Below are 19,549 nucleotides of genomic sequence, written 5' to 3'. Positions count from 1 at the left end.
TAGTTTTCCATCTTTTAGATACCACGTTAGACTTTATTTTTGCTAATGACAGCAAGCTAAGAAGAAAAGGGCAGAGGTGTGCATGCTCTGTGGGTGATGCATTTGGGCCAAGGCAAGACCAAAGACATCGCTTCCATGGAGTTGTAACTGAGAGGGGTGGAAAATAGCTCCAGGCTCTCAAGGGCTGCACCGCTCACTCAGCCCCTGCTTATGGGCAGCGTGGTGATTTAGGTTTGATAAAATGACATCCCATTAAATTAATGCTGTTAATTTGAATTTTATTGATTTTGTAGTTTGCCATTCTATAATTTGTCCATTTGTTTTGCTTTTATAGTCATATGAGAGCCATAAGCAGAAGGCTTTTACTCTAGCCTTCATGTCGGTACGTACTTAAGTAACATTATGATAGAAATTACTTGACTCAACAAAAGTGGGGGAAGGGTTCTTTGAAAATATTTCCATTTTAAAAGGGGATTCAAGCATTGCTTGAATCTGAGAAATATTTTATTTGATGTCTCTAAATCCCTCCCAACTCCGGCGACTTCTTCATGTGAAATCTGGGGCGGGGGCGGATTTTCTCAAGAGGCACCTCTACGCCCACGTGCAAATTCAGAGATTACAAAGGAGCCTGTAGTGGGTTGTGGGAGGCAGGGAATGCTGCTGTCTGAATCCTCCAACCAGAAACATCCAGGTACCAGCTTCTGCCCAGTGACAAATGGTTGGCACATCATCATCTGGAATCAAGAGAGAGAGAGAAACATTTTGAGGCCATCTTTGTGTCCAGCACTCTGGGAAAAGATGAGACATGAAATTTCACAGGATAGACCCCTTCCTGCAGAGAAGTCGCCCCTAAAGGATTGATCCTGGAGAGGGCCTGATGGTAACAAAGGCAACCATGCCAAGAGATGGTTTTTTTCTTTCTCCCCCCACCCATAAGATATGGAGACACTGTGAAGTTGTTAAATCTCTAAGCAGAGCAGCCAGTTCACAAGCAAATACCCACATCTCTTTTATGTACACTTTGCTAGATTTTTATATTCTAATTGGCATATAGGGCAGAGGGTAAAGCCAACAGGAAAATCACAGCAAATTATAAACATTATTGTAAGCTGCAAGCCTAGAAAGTCAGGTGAGGTCGAGTTATAAAGCCCACCCAAGAATCTGGTTCCCACACAGCCTCATCTCTGGCTGCTCCCAACTCACACCTGACATTCCTGCTCTAGTGTCTCGCTCACTGTGGGGATTTTTTGCTGCTGCCTTTTTTGTGCAAAACTTTCCCCCACGCCCTGTGGGCAGGATGGATTGTTTGTCCTCTTGTACCCGGCTGAGATGTTGCCTCCTCCAGGAAGCCTTCCCTGATCCACCAAAACAGGGGTTAATTAACACCTCTTCTCCATGCCTCACTTCATCCTGCATGTGCCCCTACCCAGCAGCCACCACACAATGGCGCCATGTGGTCTGAATGTCTGTCTCCCCGTTAGACTGCAGGCTCCTGGGGGCAGGCCTCAGGCTCTTGATATTCCCAGGGCTGAGCAAAATGTCAGTCCACGGAAGTACTCCGTTCAGGGTTTTGAATGGGTGGATGAATGAGGTATCAGAGGAAACCCTCTATCACTAGAGAAGGAGAGCAGCAGTGACCCTATGGTGGCCACTGCCCCCTTCCTTCCCCACCTTGTCTCCCTGACTCCTGACTGCTGGGCCCTCTCAGCTTCCTGCTGTGGGTTTGGTTCCTCATTCCATGAGCAAGCGGAAACCTCAGGCATCAGGCAGTAAAGCAGGTTCACTCTCCTGACCTGTTCAGATCTCCTGTCACAGACGTCAGAGCCTCCCCATTGAACTAATCCAAGATCCAGAGCCAACCACTGAGCCCCCACCTCCACTATGGGCTCTCGATGGACCTGAATGGCAGCTGGAGGAGGGCAGGGAGGAGGATCTGGGCCAGGTCCACTGCCAAGTGCCTGTTGGTAGAGGTGGTCTTCTTGGTTCCTTCTCTGATCACTACCCATTTATAACCCAGCTTCTCGGGACCTAAACATGGTTTTGTCAGCCCCAGCTCTTCCAAGACCCCTCCTGGAGAACCTGGAAGATCTAGACAGGGTCAGCTGGGATGGCTGTACCCTGACACGACATCACCTCCCTACTCCACCTACCACCTCTGGCATCTTACCTGGTGAGATCATAAATTCCTCCATCCCTCTGCTACCAGGCCCTGTGAGGCTAGCTGAACCCCAAAGATCAACCCTTAAGGCTACTGGTCAGCAAAGCCCATTCCACCCCAGGGTCAGGCAGAAGGCAGATCCCTTTCCTCCCTGTTGTCATTCTGTGTGTGCCCAGTCCTGTTTCCCAGCTCCCAATGTATGACAGTGTAGCTAACCTTCAATTCAAACTATAAAAGTTGGTTTTTCTCTGCCTCCACCATTCTACTAGAAAATGAACCATAATTTGAAACACACAGTAAAATGTAATCTTTCCTTTTCAGCACTTGAGCTCCTTCATTTTCAAAGCAAGCCAACGGCTGGCGGCGGATCGGATTTTGTTTTTTGCCAGTTATACATTTTGCCTCAAAAGCTGCCTAGAGTACAGAAAAGAAGTGAGGGCATTCACACTCTGAAGATGAATCATCTTCAAAGCTGGCAACAGAACCCCCCCTCCCCATGTTCATAACCCCAGTCTTGAGACAAACGCTCTAGTCATTAACCGAGAGCGTATACGACAGGCTAAAGTTATGACTAGCGTTTGTTCGCTGCAGTAAAGAATGTCCTCTATTAATGACAACAGCTGTCGGTTTAATAACCCCAGAAAAGATCATTAAATTCCTTCACGTTTCCCAGAAACAGATGGAAGAATTTCAGAAAGGTTCAAACATATGGGGAAACATATTGGATTGCAGCAGCTCCAAAGAGTGGCCAGAAATCCGATATTCTGATGGGCTGTTCCGCACACAATCGCCTGTGGGCACCCAACGGGAGCAGGTGCAGTCCATGCCTTGCGGAGGACGTGGGAACATGGTGAGGACTGGTGTCGAAACAGGCAAGCCCTGGGTGTGCTGGGCTGGACTGGAAAGATGGATGCCTGAGTTGGCAGGTTCCTATTGAAGCCAAAGAGGGTAGCTAGGGTCTGCAGCCCTTGACCCCACTTTGCTGCTTCAGTGATTGCTAGAAGTACCACCCATTGGCAGAGTATGACACATTCCATTTCCCATCCATGCTCCCTCTGATCACTGCACACTTGCTCCAATGTATATAGATATATCTGGGTCAGCAACAGTCGGGCTAATGCACTCGCAGGTGAACTCCTGATACCTTGCATCAACAAACTTACTCTGTGACGGGGGACTGCCCACATCAGAGCCCATCAGCTTGATCTCAAAGCCATGCTCCGAGTTCAGGGTCAAGTACCTGTGCACCTTTTGTATATCCAGGTGCAGGAGTGCATTTTTAGAGCTCTGAGTCTGGTGTTCTAATGACTCAGCTCTGAATATGTCTGCTTTGAGAAGGAGAAGTAGCCATGTAGGGATTGTAGAGCTGTCAAAGTATTATCTGCCAAAAAAGGCCAGAGGATCTGGTGGTTTTACTGGTGAAGTCTTTCACACTTTCCCGAAAGCATTACTTCCCATTCTATATAAACTATTCTCACCATGTAGACAAATATGGAAAACGAAGTTATTCATTCTACAGAGGAAGCATGGTCTCGATAACACTTAACATAGCAAAAAAGAAAGAAAACTAAAGACTGAGCTTGCTTAGGAAGGTAGATATAAATTCCTATGAAAATAGTGGCAAGACAAATTTAAAATTATACTGATGAATATATAGGGATAAACCAGGTTTGCAAGGATGATTTGATGTTACAAAAATAATTAACATAGAACACATTATATAATCTTGGATGGAAATATTCAATATTGAGAAGATATCTATTTCTAGTCTATTTGATGCTCCCTAGTGGTTGAGTGGTTAGATCTGGCACTCTCTATTTCTACTCTATTCAACTTGTACTCATCCCAAATTTATTTATTTATGTTATGGGTTGAATTGTATCTTGCCTAAAAAGATATGGTGAAGTTTTAACTTCAGAACCTCAGAATATGACCTTATTTGGAAATAGGGATGTTGAAGATATAATTAGTCAAGATGAGATTACACTGGAGTAAGGTGGGTCTCTAATCCAATAAGACTAGTGTCCTTATAAGAAGACAGCCCTGTGAAAACAGAGACAGATGGAAGGACACCACGTGACAACAGAGGCAGAGGCTGGAGTCATGCAGCTGCAAGCTAAGGAACACCGAAGATTGCCCGCAAACCACCAGAAGCCAGGAAGAAGCAAAGAAGGACTGATTCCCATATAGGTTTTAGAGGGAGCACAGGCCTGCTGATACTCTAATTTCAGACTTCTAACATCTAGAACAGTAGGACGATAAATTTCTGTTGGTTTAAGCCACCCTGTTCCTGGTACTTTGTTACAGCAGCCCTAGAAAGACCATTCAATTGGTTTAAATTAGGACTCGGCAAACTACAGCTTGCAGGCCAAATCCAGCCCACAGCTTGTTTTTCTACAGCCCTTAAACTGTGGTTTTTATATTTTACATCTGTGAAAAAAATGTAAAAAGAAGGAGGAAGAACTATAGACTACATGTAGCCCACAAAAATCTAAAATGTCTTGTATTTGGCCCATTACCAAAAAGAAAAAAAAAAAGTGATGACTCCTGGTTTAACACAACCCTAATAACATTTCCCAATGAATAAATTTAAGCTTGTCTGGAAGAAGAAACCAGTGAAATTCTTAGCTAAGAAAACTTTGGGTAAAAAAGAGGAAGGAGAGACTGCACTCTGAGATATTTACATACCTAAAGTATGTAAATCTGGGACTTCCCTGATGGTCCACTGGCTGAGACTCTGCGTTCCCAAGGCAGGCAGCCCAGGTTCCACCTCTGGTCAGGGAACTAAATCCTGCACCCCACAACTAAAGATCCTACATGCCTCAACTAAGACCCAATGCAGCCAAATAAATAAATAACAAATTAAATATGTATTTTTAAAGTATATAAATCTATAATAACTAAAATAGGGAAAGCACTGGCTTACAGATTAGTGAAATAGGATATGTCAACCTTAAATGGGCCTAATTGGTAACAAGAAGAGATTAATATATACTATGGGAAATATGAGAAGCTTATTTACAGGGATACATACAATTTTTAAATATTGGGGATAACTGGGATATGGGAGAAATTATTAGATCATCACATCACACTAACCCACAGAATAAATCCAAGCCTAATTTTTAAAATGAAATAGAAAAAAAGAAACTGGCAAAGAATAAAAGTCTGGAAGAGAATATTCATAAATATTTAACTGATTGCTGAACAGGGAAGAAGCTTCCAAGCATAAAGCAATGGGAAAAACAGTAAAAGAAGAGAGCTTTAGATTTCATGACAACATTTTCAAACTTCTGTACCTCAAAAGAATCATAAACAAAACTGAAAAGCAAATGACAAGCTGAGAAAAATATTTGACAACATCATGACAGAAAAAGGATTAATAGCCTTCATATATAAAGAAAGATCAATAAGAAAAATACAAACACTCTGATAGAGAAACAGGCATCAGACAGGCCCTCACAATTCACAGAGGACATATAATTGGCTAGGGAACACATGAAAATAGTCCATTTCTCCAGTAATTAAAAAATGCACATTTTAAAATGAGATCCCAAGTCTAATCTATCAAATTGGCAAAAATGTAAAAAGATCCAAATACTCAGTGTTGTGTAGACTACAGTTAAGGACTTCTCCACACCAACAGTGGATGTCAATTGTGCAGCCTTTCTGGGCTGCAGTTTCACAATCCAGACCGTTAGCTGCAGCCTCTGCTTCTGCAATGAGAATGAGGTCAGATGCAACTGGCAGCAAAAGTAAGGATGTGAATAGAAGCCAGAGGTTGCATTGACTCGTATGCATTTCCTCCCAAAAGGTTATGTTTTAAGCCACCAAGAACCAGCAGCTGAACCCAAAAGGATGCTCTCACAGCTGAGCTCAGGAAGCCCTAGTGGGATGTAGTTCATGGCCACTCAACCGTGCTCTTCCTCATGGCTGGATCTGGCTGCTTGTTGCTCTTTGAAAGTGCTTATTACATGATAATTCTGCGTCTTGATACATTTTGTCCTTGTCACGGTAATTCATCATCCCCTATCCTTCCTTACACCCCTTTCCAGCCAGCAACTTTTTGAGCAACGCGATTGTAGCCCTATTTATTGGATACTTAATTAATTTTTAAATAGCATTTTTTATTAGGATTGTTATTGTTTATTAGTGTTGCAGTTACAACGTAGCATAAATCTTGAGTGATCTGCCTTAACCATGGTTTTCCCAGAAGTCATGTCATTTTTAGTGCACAATTCTGCAGAACACAGTATTGCTCGGCATTTGATGTGACATATGTACATATAAATATATATCATATGATTGTAGAACGACATTGTGTGTTCTCAAAAAATTAAGTGGCAACTCCACTCACAGCAATATATGCATAGGGAAAAAAATCAGAGCTACACATAAAAATTTATGTACAAGGGGGTCCCTCAAGGAATTATTTGCAAGGCTGAAAAATTTAGAAAGCATTCAAATGCAGAATATTTGATTAATACCTGATATTCCATCTACACAAAGGAACCATTCGAAATACACATTCCATTTACACATGAGCCGTTCGAAATAATCTTTTCAAAGAACACTTGGAGAAATACAATATTTCATAATAAATCAAATGGGGAAAAAACAGTCTATAAAATAATGCCATAGACTATCATCCAATTTTATAACATAAATTTACATTTTACAATAGAAATTATTAAACTATGTATGTATTAGTTATATGTGGTAAAGATATAAATATATACAGCAAAATATAAATAATAGTTATAAATAATAGTCGGGGTAAACAATAATTACTTCCTTGTACTTTTCTACATTTTCTAAGTTTTCTATAATGAACATATATCACTTTTATAAAAAAAAAAAAGAAAGAAAAATGAGCACTGTTTTTAAGTAAGTAAAAACTTAATGGATGTTTTAAGCTAAAGGAAGGTAGCAAGGGAAGGACAGAGAGAAAGGGAGAGAAGGAACGGGGATGGGGAGAATGACACCACCCAAAGTTTGAATCCTGGGTCCACCTTCACAGAGACCCAGAGAACGATAGAAGGAGCCTCCTCCCCTAGTCTATGAAGATCCTCAGTTACTACAGGGTCTGTGCTCACTTTCTGAACCAGCAACATCTGATCCTTCAGAACACGTCCTCCCCTCCATTGCCCCAGGCCACAGGCTGGACTCTCTGACCCCCAGACTCACTCACTCACCAGGTTCCCGGGCCCTTACGTCAAGCCCTAAGCTCTCAAAGCCTCAGCTCAGCTGCAGGCCCACAGCCAAGATTGTCCTCATCCCTGCCATTCCCTAGAATCCAGGTGATCAGAGCCAGGCCCTGTATGAGTCACTAGACAAGGACCCCCAGACTGAACTCCTACTGTCCACCCTCTGCCCGGTGGGAATGAGTGCTTCTCTGTAACTCCAGGCCCTGGGGTGGGGGGGCCGCTGGTACAGCCCCTAGAGAGATACAACACTACAGACAAGAGTCACCAGACCTGAAACTGCCTTGCGACCTGACGGATGGCTCCGTGGTCATTCAGGTGGACCATGTTCCCCTGTGGAAAGGAGATCGGGACCAGGTATCCCCACCCCACACTCATGTGTTGGCACTACCAAGCCCCTCTCTTCACTAAAGAGGGGGAAGAAATAGGACACCAGGATTGACAAAGCTCATGGTAGCTTCCCAAATGGCCCTGGTGGTAACAATCTGCCTGCCAATGCAACAGACCCAAGAGACATGAGTTCAATCCCTGGGTCGGGAAGATCCTGGAGAAGGAAATGGCAACTCACTCCAGTATTCTTGCCTGGAAAATTCCAGGGACAGAGGAGCCTGGTGGGAATAGTACCATGGGGTCGCAAATAGTCAGACAGGACTCACTGGGCACACACACATACGCACACACAGTGGTTTTAATCAGAAATTAACTTGAGTTGATAACGAATAACCTGATGGTTTGTTTCCAACGGCAGCACCGATCTGATTTCCGTGAAGGACTCTCCCGAGTAGAAACTACTAAATGGTGGAATAATTTTTTTTAATCTATTTAAATGCATTACTGAACTGGCACAAAAGTAAGAAATCTACAAAGCCCTAAAACAAAGGGAAATAAGAAGTCTGGAAAGAAAATGAGTGTTAAAGTCGGCTTTCTCCCTGAAGGTTTCTGCTAAACCCCAGGGACTTTGAAGTTCTTCACTGAAGCCCACAGGAGGTTGGAGGGCATGGGAGATAAAACCCAAGCACAGCCCAAGGCAGGAGTTCTGATTTGAAATCCCTACTTAAAGCCGAGATCCCAAAGGGCTACACACTCAGAAAGTGAATAAGAAATAAGGCAGGATTTCCACAAAGAGACAGCCAGGAAACTCATCTCTCTTGACCCTGGCACTGGTTAAAGGGAAAAAATTTCTTATAAACACAAGCTACTTCTTCCACAACTTTGACATTCAAATTTACACTACCTAAAAAATAAAAAAAATTATACTACCTGTGAGGTCTCAAAAACCTCAAGGAATGATTTTAGGCACTGTCAAAGCAAATAGATAGCCTCTCTGGAGAAACTTATCAAATGAAGACTCAAGAATCCTCACAAATAAATGTTGATGGACAGTTGGAGTCCACTTGGATAGGACCTTTGCCTTGTGGAGTTCACGTTATTTCCGGGACCCCTGACATAGATATTAAACCTATATACAAAAAATTTCATTCAAGAACTGGAGAGTGTGGTAAGCACCAAAAAGGAACTAAATATTAGAGAGAAAAATGTGGAGATCCAATTAGAGAAGGTGATATGGGAAGTCACATATAAACTCAATCTCTAAAAGAGAGACCCTACTGCCCCCAGTACCAGAGCAAATTCCACAGAAGTAAGGTGGCCAGACGTTTTTTAAATTACAGAATGCCCAATGAATGAATTTCAGATCAACAATAAGCAGTTTTCTAGTGTAAATGTGCCTCACGCACTATTAGTGACATACTTATTTTACAAGAATTACTTGTTTTTCATGTGAAGTTCAAAGTTCATTGAGCATCCTATATTTTATCTGACCATCCCATATAGAAAAAATCTGATTGGTCCTGCTTGAGTCACATGCCCTCCCTCTGAACCAATCCCTGTGGGCAGAGTTGTACAGGAAACACTGGGATTGACAGTTCCACCAGAACTACTGCGGGAAGGAGGAAGAGAGTTCCCCAGAGAGGATAAGTCTTAGGCAGATTAAAAATAAGAGACACTTACTCCACTAAAGGATGATGGTAGTAGAGGGGGTGGCATTATACATTTATCATGACTTTATTTGCCTCCCTCTTTTTTTGTCTCTAGATTTCCCCCAGATACCTGGTGGTCCTGGTCATGCTAAGTCCATCCAGTACGATGAGTCTGAGAACAACACAACAGGTGAGGTGTTGGTACCTAATAACCAGTATCTTTCATTGTGATTATCCACAGGTTTCTCATTTCCCAAGGCCCAGGTGTAGCCCACCCCCTCCAGGAAGCATTCCATGACCATCCAGCCCAGCACATCGATTTCTCCCTCTCTTGGCTCTGACAGCCCTTGCTGTCCATTCCCACCAATTTAACACCAAACTCCTTCACTCTGTCTTGAGGACACTGATTCCTCTCCGTGAGCTGCTACTGTCTCTGTTAATGCCCAGAAAATTCTTTGAGAGCAGAGGTACCTCCCTGTCTTCTCCTGTCTCCCCCACAGAGCAGGGCTGGGCACACGGAAGGTGCTCCAGGAAGGCAGATAGGACGGAGCCATCACTAAGAGCTGGAAGTTTGGCTTTTACAGCAAAGACAGTAGGGAGCCAGTGAAGGTTCCGGAGGAAGGGAGATGATAGCAAGGGTCATTGGGGTGAGGCACTGAGCAGCAGACCCACAATATTCCTGGTCTGTTTCCTTCCTTCTTTCCCAACTGAGGCCACTGACAGAGTGATGAATGTGCTAGAAGCTGCACATTATTAATCACCTTAAAAGCAAACATTCATCTTGGTGCAGGATTTTAACTTTTCTCCTCTAATAACAGATTAAAGCATCCAGATATTAATGGGCCAGATAATTTACGTTTTGCTTAAGCAGAAAAAACAAACCATCAGGCCCTCGTGGCAACACCACTTTCCGACAGATTGAGAGATAGGATGCATAAATTGCTATAACTAAAACATGCACGTGTGCACGCTCACCACCGATACATGACAGCTTGCAAACATGTTGTAACAAGCGCAATATGAGTTCTGTACACAAACAATTACCCGTTCCCCCTAAAGGGTTTCCTGCTCATCCTTACCTTCTCAATCACTCAGGGCAATTAAGCCACAAATCTCTGGGCAGCACTCCCCTCTGCTCCCATTCCCAAACTGTGACCTTGGCCCTGAATAAACCAGTCCCAAGAGGAAACAATTCATGGGGGTTCCAGCACAGCCAAGAGACAGCGAGATGGCCATGGCTATTCCCTTCTCCTCCCACCTGCTCTTCTCACAGGGATGTTGGGAAAAAAAGAGAGAAGGTTTCCTCAAATAAGAAGCCAAAGGAAAACTGCATCTGTTTAAATACCCTTAAGAAGTCAGCCGCCGGAGAAGGCAATGGCACCCCACTCCAGTACTCTTGCCTGGAAAATCCCGTGGACGGAGGAGCCTGGTAGGCTGCAGTCCATGGGGTCGCAAAGAGTCAGACATGACTGAGTGACTTCACTTTCACTTTTCACTTTCATGCATTGGAGAAGGAAATGGCAACCCACTCCAGTGTTCTTGCCTGGAGAATCCCAGGGACGGGGGAGCCTGGTGGGCTGCCGTCTCTGGGGTCACACAGAGTCGGACACGACTGAAGTGACTTAGCAGCAGCAAGAAGTCAGCCACGGTGGACTCTCTCAGGTTCCAGCCCATGGCTGAAATAGTCTAATAGGCCATGCCCTGGAGAGGAAACAGGAGACCTGAATACTTATTCCTGCATTGGCACCAACTTATGGTATGGCCTTCACCAACTCCCTGTCCTTCTTTGGTCTTTAGTTTCCCCATCTGAACAATCAACGCTTGGTGCTGATAATGCTAAACTCTGCCATTGTGTGGCATCAGAATTTTAACAACTCCTGGATTCCAACAACCACACAGAACATCAACTATTAGAGGTGAACAGATCACTGCCCACTGAGCATGCTCAGTCCCCAGGTGAATTGCCCACTGAGCATGCTCAGTGCCAAGGCAATCAAGTCCCTCATCTCAGCCACTGGAGTGGACCCTGCCTCATTGAGCATGCTCAGCTCTAAATGAAATGGGAGCTGCACTTGCTTAATCACAGGGCAATAAGGGTAATACTTTGCCTCCTGATGAAAGCTTACCCTCTCTCCTTGAGATCCCCAGAGATAGGATAGACATACAGTGGGTCTGTAGCAAGTAAGTGAATTAAACAAACTAAGCAATCTTAGCCAAGGCTCACTCTCTTCATCTGCTGGTTTAGATCAACTCTTAAATTGTGACATATATGAATCTTGAATAAGAGTGTTTACACCAAAACTCAGTTCCCTGCAAATAAATCATCAGTGAATCCCACCAAAACAGAGCATGTCCTAATCTATCCTCACTCATTATACATGTAAGAATACAGATTTGATCAGTACTATCCACTAACTTGAGGCTTCCCTGGTGGCTCATGGTAAAGAATCTACTGCAATGCAGGAAACCCCAGTGCAATTCCTAGGTCGGGAAAATCCCCTGGAGAAGAGATAAGCTACCCACTCCAGTATTCTTGGGCTTCCTGGTGGCTCAGTCAGTAAAGAATCTGCCTGCAATGAGGGAGACCTGGGTTCAATCCCTGGGTTGGGAAGATCCCCTGGAGGCAGGCATGGCAACCACTCCAGTATTTTTGCCTGCAGAATCCCCAGGGGCAGAGGAGCCTGGCAGGCTGTAGTCCATAGGGTCGCAGAGTCAGACGTGACTGAGCGACTAAGTACAGCACAGCGTCCACCAACTTGAGGCTTCCTCGGTGGCTCAACGGTGGAGACTCCACCCGCAATGCAGGAGATGCAGAAGACACGGGCTGGATCCCTGGGTTGGGAAGATCACCTGAAAGAGGGTATGGCAACCCACTCCAGTATTCTTGCCTGGAAAATTCCATGGACAGAGGAGCCCGGCGGGCTACAGTCCATGGGGTCACAAAGAATCAGACACGACTGAAGTGACTGAGCACACACGCACACATCCACCAACTTGACCTCACTGACATTTAGAGATCACTCTGTCTAAAAACAGAATTCACATTCTTTTCAAGTATACAAGAAATATTCACTGAGACAGGCCACATACTTGGTCATAAAGCACGTCTCAAATATTTTTTTTTAAGATTGAAAGCCTATGCTTATTCTCTGATGTGATGAAATTGAATTTAAAAGTAATAACAGTAAGCCATCTAGAAAATCACCAAATGTAAATTAAGCAAAACACTTTTAAATAACCCAAAGGTCAATGAAAAAATAACAAGGGAAATTGGAAAATATTTCAAACTGAATGATAATGAAAGCAAAACTCATCAGAATTTGGGGGACAGAGCGAAAGCAGAGGTTAAAAGAAAGGTCAGACCTTTAAATGCCTATACTAATAAAGAAAAAAGGCATTAAATCAATGATCTCATCTTCTATAGAGCAAAAAAAGAAGACCAAATGAAACTCAATGTAAGCAGAAAACAGGAAATAATAAGAAGAAAGAAAACCAATTATATAAAAATTGGGTAAAACAATAGTAAAAATAAGCAGAGCCAAAGTTGTTTCTTGAGAAAGGTTAATAAAATTTATAGCCTCCCAGAGAAGACTAATAAAAAAAGAGGAGAGAAAACACATCTTAACAATATCAAGAATTAAAGAAAGGACACAGAATCACCACAGATTCTATATGTATTAAAAGAACAATAGGGAATATTATGAACAACATTATGCCAATAAATTGACAGGTGAAATAGATAAACTTCTTGAAAAATATACTCACCAAAAACTAACATAATATGAAAGCATAAGTCTAAAAAACCTTTTACATACTAAATAAAGTTTACTATATAAATAAAGTTTAAAATAAAATAAAGTTATAAATAAAGTATAACATATCAAAAGTTTCCCACAAAGAAATTCCAAGTCCAAATTGATTTACCAATGAATTTTATCAAACATTTAAGAAAGAAATAATAACAATATTGAGCAAATTCCCAAAGCCAGAATAGTTCTAACACCAAAAATTGGCAAAGGTATTATTTTAAAAAAAGAATTTCTACAGATTTCTATAGATCACCAACCATGAAAAATACTTTTCATGACTGGGGAGAATAAAATCCTTACAGAAATATTAAATATACTGGTAAAATATATATTACATATAAAATATAAAAACACATAACAACCAAGTAGTGTTTATCATAGGAATGCCAGGTTAATTAACATTTGGAAAATGTCTGGAAAAAAAGTCAAGTTAAAATTTTTGAAAAAAGTCAATGAAATTAATGAAAAAATCAATGAAATTCACAAAATTAACATAATAAAGGAAAAAATGTAATTCACAACTGCTCATATACGTGGAAATCACATGCTATATGATTCACAAAAAGCGTTAGACAAAGTTCAACACCCATTATGTTTTTTAAAAGGAAATAATGAAAGAATGTCTTCAAGAAATTCCTTAATGACTTAAGATTAAATTTCCTTAAGCCTTAAGAAAGGCATTTTTTTAAATACCTAAGGATAACAACATTGTATCTAATAGCGAAACATTAAATGTTTTTCCTATAAGATCAATAGCAAAATTATTAGATAATTATCTTCAACATTGTACTGGAAACTTTAGATGCTGTAATAGGAAAGGAAAATAAATAAAAATAATAAATATTGAAAATTAAGAAGGAACACTGCCATTATTCAGGAAAACTGTGTTTATACATAGAATCTACAAAAAAAAAATACTAGAATAACTGAGCTTCTTGGCTTTGCAGCATGTAATATCACATTATAAGAAGTCAATTATTGTTATATGTACTAGCAACAAAAAATGGAAAAAGAAAACTTTTTAAATATCATTTGCAATAGAATTAATAGAAGCAAATACCTAGGAATGAATCTAATGATCAAGGTGCAACCACTACACAGAAAACCACAAAAGACTGCTGAGAGAAATTAAAAGTGAAAGTTGCTCAGTCGACTGTTTGCAACCCCGTGGACTTCTGCATGGACTTCTCCAGGCCAGAAATCTGGAGTAAGTAGCTGTTCTCTTCTCCAGGGGATCTTCGCAATCTAGGGATCAAACCCAGGTCTTGCACGTTGCAGGTGGATTCTTTACCAGCTGAGCCACCAGGGAGAGAAATTAAGGATCTAAATAAATGTAAAGATATACAGTGTTCATGGATTGGACAATTTGACGTTATTAAGATGTCAGCTCTCTGTAAATTGATCTATAGCTCACAAGCCTAAATTCCGAGAGGAGTTTTGAAGAAACGGATGAGTTGATTGTAAAACTTATATGACAATTCAAGATACCTAGAAGAACCAAAATAGCACTGAAAAAGAACAAAGTTGGGAGCTATAAACTAATTTCAAGACTTTCTATTAAGCAACAGTAATCAATTCAGTATGGTTTTGGTACAAGAATAAACTAATAGGTGAATACAGCAGAATAGGACATCCAAAAAAAATAAACCCACATGTATGGTCAATTAATCTTTGAACAAGTCAACTCCATAGAGGAAAGTCTGAATATCCATATGAAAACAAAAAGAATTCAACTCCTACCCCACTGTATATGACATCTTTGAGACTTGGGTAGACAAAGTGTGAGACAATAAAAAATATACACTTATAAGTGTCTGCTTCCTGCTCAGAGTTCCTAAATTCCTTGGAATTTAGGCCATAGGAATGTCTTTTGTTCTAATGAGGTGACTCCTGGTGGACTGCTGGATGGGGGCTGGTCACCCAAAAGACCAAGCCATGGTCAGAAGCGTAGAACTTTCGGTCCAACCTGCATTCTCCAGAGAGGGTCTGGAAATTGAGTTAATGATTGGTCATGCATACTTGATGAAACCTTTATAAGAATCCCCAAGGTACAAGATCCTGGGAGTTTTCTGGGTTGATGAACATTCGGAGGTGCCAGAGGAGTGATGCTGGAGGGAACATGGAAGCTTGCACCCCTTCCCACATATCTTGCTCTGTGTATCTCTTCCATCTGGCCGTTCCCAAGTTGTATTTTTTTTATTTAACAAACCTGTAATCTAGTAAGTAAACTGTTTTCCTGAGCTGCTCTAGCAAATTAATTCATTAAAATTAATTAAAGAAGGAGGTCATGGAAACTTCCAGTTGATAGAGTCATCAGAAGCACACGGGACAACCTGGGCTTCCGACTGGCATCTGAAGTTGGGCAGGGAAGTCCTGGAGGACTGAACCCTTACCCTGTAGAACCTGGCATTATCTCCAGGTAGACAGTGTCAGAACTTAGTTAAATTATAGGACACCAACTGATGTCACAGAGAATTACTCGGCGGGGGTGGGGGTGGGAGGTGGCTCACACATTTGTTAACCAGAAGTGTCAGAAGTACAGCTTTCGCTGTATCATGAGAGAAAAATTAACAAGTCAAGCAAACCAAAATTTCTGCTTATCAGAATATGCTACTAACCAAATGAATAAACAGGTTACAAACAGAAAAATATTCATGATACATATCTCTAACCAGGGGCTCATGTGAAGAATTTATAAGGAATCCTACTAATCAATAACAAAAAGACAAGTAATGCAACTTTAAAAATGGGCCAAAGACTTGAAAAGACATTGCACAAAAGAAGACAGATGAATAGTCACTGACATGAAAAATGCTCAATATCAATATTCATTAGGAAATGCAAATTAAAACCACAATGAGATACATTTCATACCCACTAGAGTGTATTCTTTTTTAATGACAGCAAAAGGGCCATAGGAATCTTTTTTGGAGAGAGGGAAATATTCTAAAATGAGAGTGGTGATGGCTGCACAACTTTACAAATTTACCCCCAAAAATCATTGAACCATACCATCACAATAAGTGGATTTTAGGATATGTAAATTATTCCTCATTAAGCTCACACATTACTGATGAAAGTGTTAACCATATATTACAATTTAAAGACACAAGCTGGGCTTTGCTGGCAGTCCAGAGGTTGAGATTCCGCCTTCCAATGCAGGGAGCACAGGTTCGATCCCTGGTCGAGGAACTAAGGTCCCACATGCTGCAAGGTGCAGCCAAAAATGTTTAAAAATGTGGAGAAATTGTAAACAAATGCTGGAGAATGATAAACATAAAATTCAGGATAGTTATCATCCCTAGGAGGGAAGGGAGGGGATGGGAAGTGATAAGGGCAAAGAGGGAACTTCAAAGGTATTTGTAATCTTTTTTCCCTATATTGGGTGGTGATACACAGTGTTCATTGTATCAATAGTTTTTATAGCTTACATATAGTCTATAGATTGTTATTTTGTTTCTGTCCTATAGCTTAATAAATACAACTTCAAATGAATAAAGTAAAACATAAAAGAAACTAAAGGCAGACCTGATAAGAACACTTGATACAATAACACCCTATCCAATGGGGAGTAAGACTCGACCCAACCTGAGACTTGATAACAGCACAGAAGGCAGAGTTGGAAGACAGTTCCCAGAGATTAAAGGCAATGGGCATTCATACAGACTCAAAAGGCAAACCAGTGGGAATGGGGGATCAGATAGTGAGGAAGAGGATAACAGGTTGGCTGAAAGTCATAACTTCTCTACTTTGGGTTCACAAGGGGTTGGGGGAACACAGCACCCCATCTGTCCTCACCTCAGCTCAGTGCAATTTAGGTACCACACCTTAACACTTCAGTGAAGATGTGTGCAAATCTTCCTCTGAGTTCACCATATGCTCTCTTTGGAGAAGGTCAGTGGGGACGTTTAGGAACAGAGAGGAGTGATTAGTGGTGGTGGTCCTGTCATCATTGGCAGTAACGCTGCTGGGGATTCCTAGGCTAAGAACTCTATCTGCACAACTGGAGAGATATAAGTTCCAGGCAGGCCGACCTACCATAACAAACAGACCCACAATGTTAGTGGTGTAAACACAGCAGGCACTCCTTTCTGCCTTCTGTGACCAGTCCCAGGCAGGTGGTCCTTCCTGGCTGGGGACTCTCCTTGATGCAGTGATTAGATCCCCAACTCCTTTCATCTTACAGCCTCTCCATCCCCTGAGGTCCTTGTTTTTATCTGCTTCTAGCCAGAGGAAGAGGAAGAGGAGGGAGGAAAGATACATCTATTTTTTTAAGTTTTTCGTCCAGTGACTTGGGACAAAGATTTCTTAAATAAGATACTGAAAGAACAAATCATCAAAAAAAAAAAATTGACAAACCAATTAATTGGTCTGCATTAAAATGAAAATTTTCTCCTTTCAAAAGGTACTATTAACAAAATGAAAAGACAAGCCACAGAAAGATCATTTTTGTAATCCATACATCTGACAAAGGGTTTGCATCCCGACTCTATAAAGACCTTCTAGAACTCAATCATAAGAAGACATTTTTAAATGAGGAAATGTTTTTAAAGCATTCACAAAAGGAGATATACAAACAACAAAGAAGTACATCAAAAGGATGCTTGACAGCTTTAGTCATCAAGGAAATACAAATTAAAACTACCATGACCACCTACCAGGATGCTTAAAATTAATGGGACTATGGCAGATTCATATAATGGAATCCTACTCAGCAAAAAGATAAAACAAACAAACAAAAACGACCGCTACATACAACAACATAGATGGATTTCAAAACATTATCCTAAGCAAAAGTAGCCGGCCAGATATTTCATGTTGTGTGATTTGCATTTATATGACATCTTAAACTATGCAAACCACTCTAAATGGCACCTAAGATCTAAGAAAGCAGATCTGTGATATCTGTGTTTGGGGTGGGAGGAGGGTCTACTGCAAAGGCTCACAAGAAAACCCTTGGGATGATGGAACTGTTTTATAACTTGATTGTGGTGGTGGTGATGGTCTACATCCATCTGGTATCGGGGACATCCACCCATCAAATGGCACACTTGTAAAGGGTGCATTTCATTATACGTAAATTATACCTTTATAACATAAGAAAAGAAAGTCTTGGGACTTCCCAGATGGTCCCATGTTTAGGACTCAACACTCTCACTGCTGAGGACCTGGGTTCAATCCATGGTCAGAGAACTAACCCCACAAGCCATGTGGTGTGGCCAAAAAGAAGAAAAGAAAAGAAAAAACAATCTTAGTCCAGAAAGTGCAAGGTTATCTGCTGTCACATTCCAGTGGTTAGAACAATCAATCATAAGGGCAATGCCACTGCAAAGGAAGCTGGGAAATGTAGTCCATCTGTGTGGCCAGGAAAAAGAGGAAAGTGAATTTGGGTAAACAGCACAGGAACCTGGCAGGCTACAGTCCAGGGTTGCAAAGAATCGGACACAACTGAAGCAACCTAGCATGCACGCACAAAGAGCAACACATCCCACTGTCTGTGGCCCAAAATGTTCCTAGAGAGCTCTTCCCAGATAAGGCAGGACTGGCCAAAATTCAAACAAGACAGGAGATAAGGCCTGAGACAGAGGGATGAGCGTGGAGGTATAGTGGCCAAGAGAAAAAGGATGTCTTGCCAAGGAAGGGGGCATGGTCAACAGCGGGACCCCAGATGAATAAAGCAGGAGGAAATGGAATAAACAACAGCACAGGGACAGGAAAACAGATGTTGGAGAAGTGGTGAGAAGTTCTGACCACTGGGTGCAGAGTGTTGGGTGGTAGGGATTCCTAGATCTGTGGTGAGGGGGTAAGCAGTGAGGGTTGCATCCTGCACACCCCCAAAAGCCAGGAAGGGTGTGTTCCCATCCTTCATCCCAGGGCTGCTGTGCTCAGAGTCCTTTCCCACAGTCCCAGCACCTAGGAGGGGGAGGCAGGTCCCATGATGGGCTGGAGGAGGCGGGAGAAGTTCCAGCAGTGACTCAGGCTGCTTGCCTGAATCAGGAGCCAGCGTCACAGGCAGGAAGTCCTGGGGGGCTGGAGCCCACTCACAAAGCCCACATCCATCTGAGTCACAGCACAGAGCAGGCACCTGTTGCTCAGGCAACGGAGGCCCCAGTTTGGACTCAGATTCCAGCCTGATTAACCCCTCACCTGCCAAGTAGGAGGAATCTGGCCCCCCAGGTTCCGTATGCCAAAGTTCTAGACTCACCTGGATTGGCTCTACCTGCTATCCAGCCTATTCCCAAAAGGGCATCCCAGAACAGAGGATGCAGTGTCTGCTTCACTCTGCTCCTCAAAGACCCACTGAGGAAAAGAAGGCTCAGAAGGGGCCAGGCCCTCCTCCCCAGAGTGACTGGCTAACAAGGGGCAGAACTGAGATGAGGTCCTCTTATCCACTAGGTG

General features: G+C 42.1%; 1 long non-coding RNA gene across 1 annotated transcript; it reads right to left on the bottom strand.

The window, feature by feature from the left end:
* Positions 1 to 486: 486 nt before the first annotated feature.
* On the bottom strand, positions 487 to 19,213 carry LOC112442628 (uncharacterized). The gene is made up of 2 exons (XR_009491616.1): positions 19,064 to 19,213; positions 487 to 734 (listed from the first exon to the last, which is right to left on the bottom strand). It is a non-coding gene; the product is annotated as an uncharacterized lncRNA (long non-coding RNA).
* Positions 19,214 to 19,549: the final 336 nt, after the last annotated feature.

This window comes from Bos taurus, chromosome 19 (assembly GCF_002263795.3).
Source record: "Bos taurus isolate L1 Dominette 01449 registration number 42190680 breed Hereford chromosome 19, ARS-UCD2.0, whole genome shotgun sequence".
In the NCBI taxonomy this organism is placed as follows: Eukaryota; Metazoa; Chordata; class Mammalia; order Artiodactyla; family Bovidae; genus Bos; species Bos taurus.
This window is presented reverse-complemented; position numbering and strand designations above follow the sequence as displayed.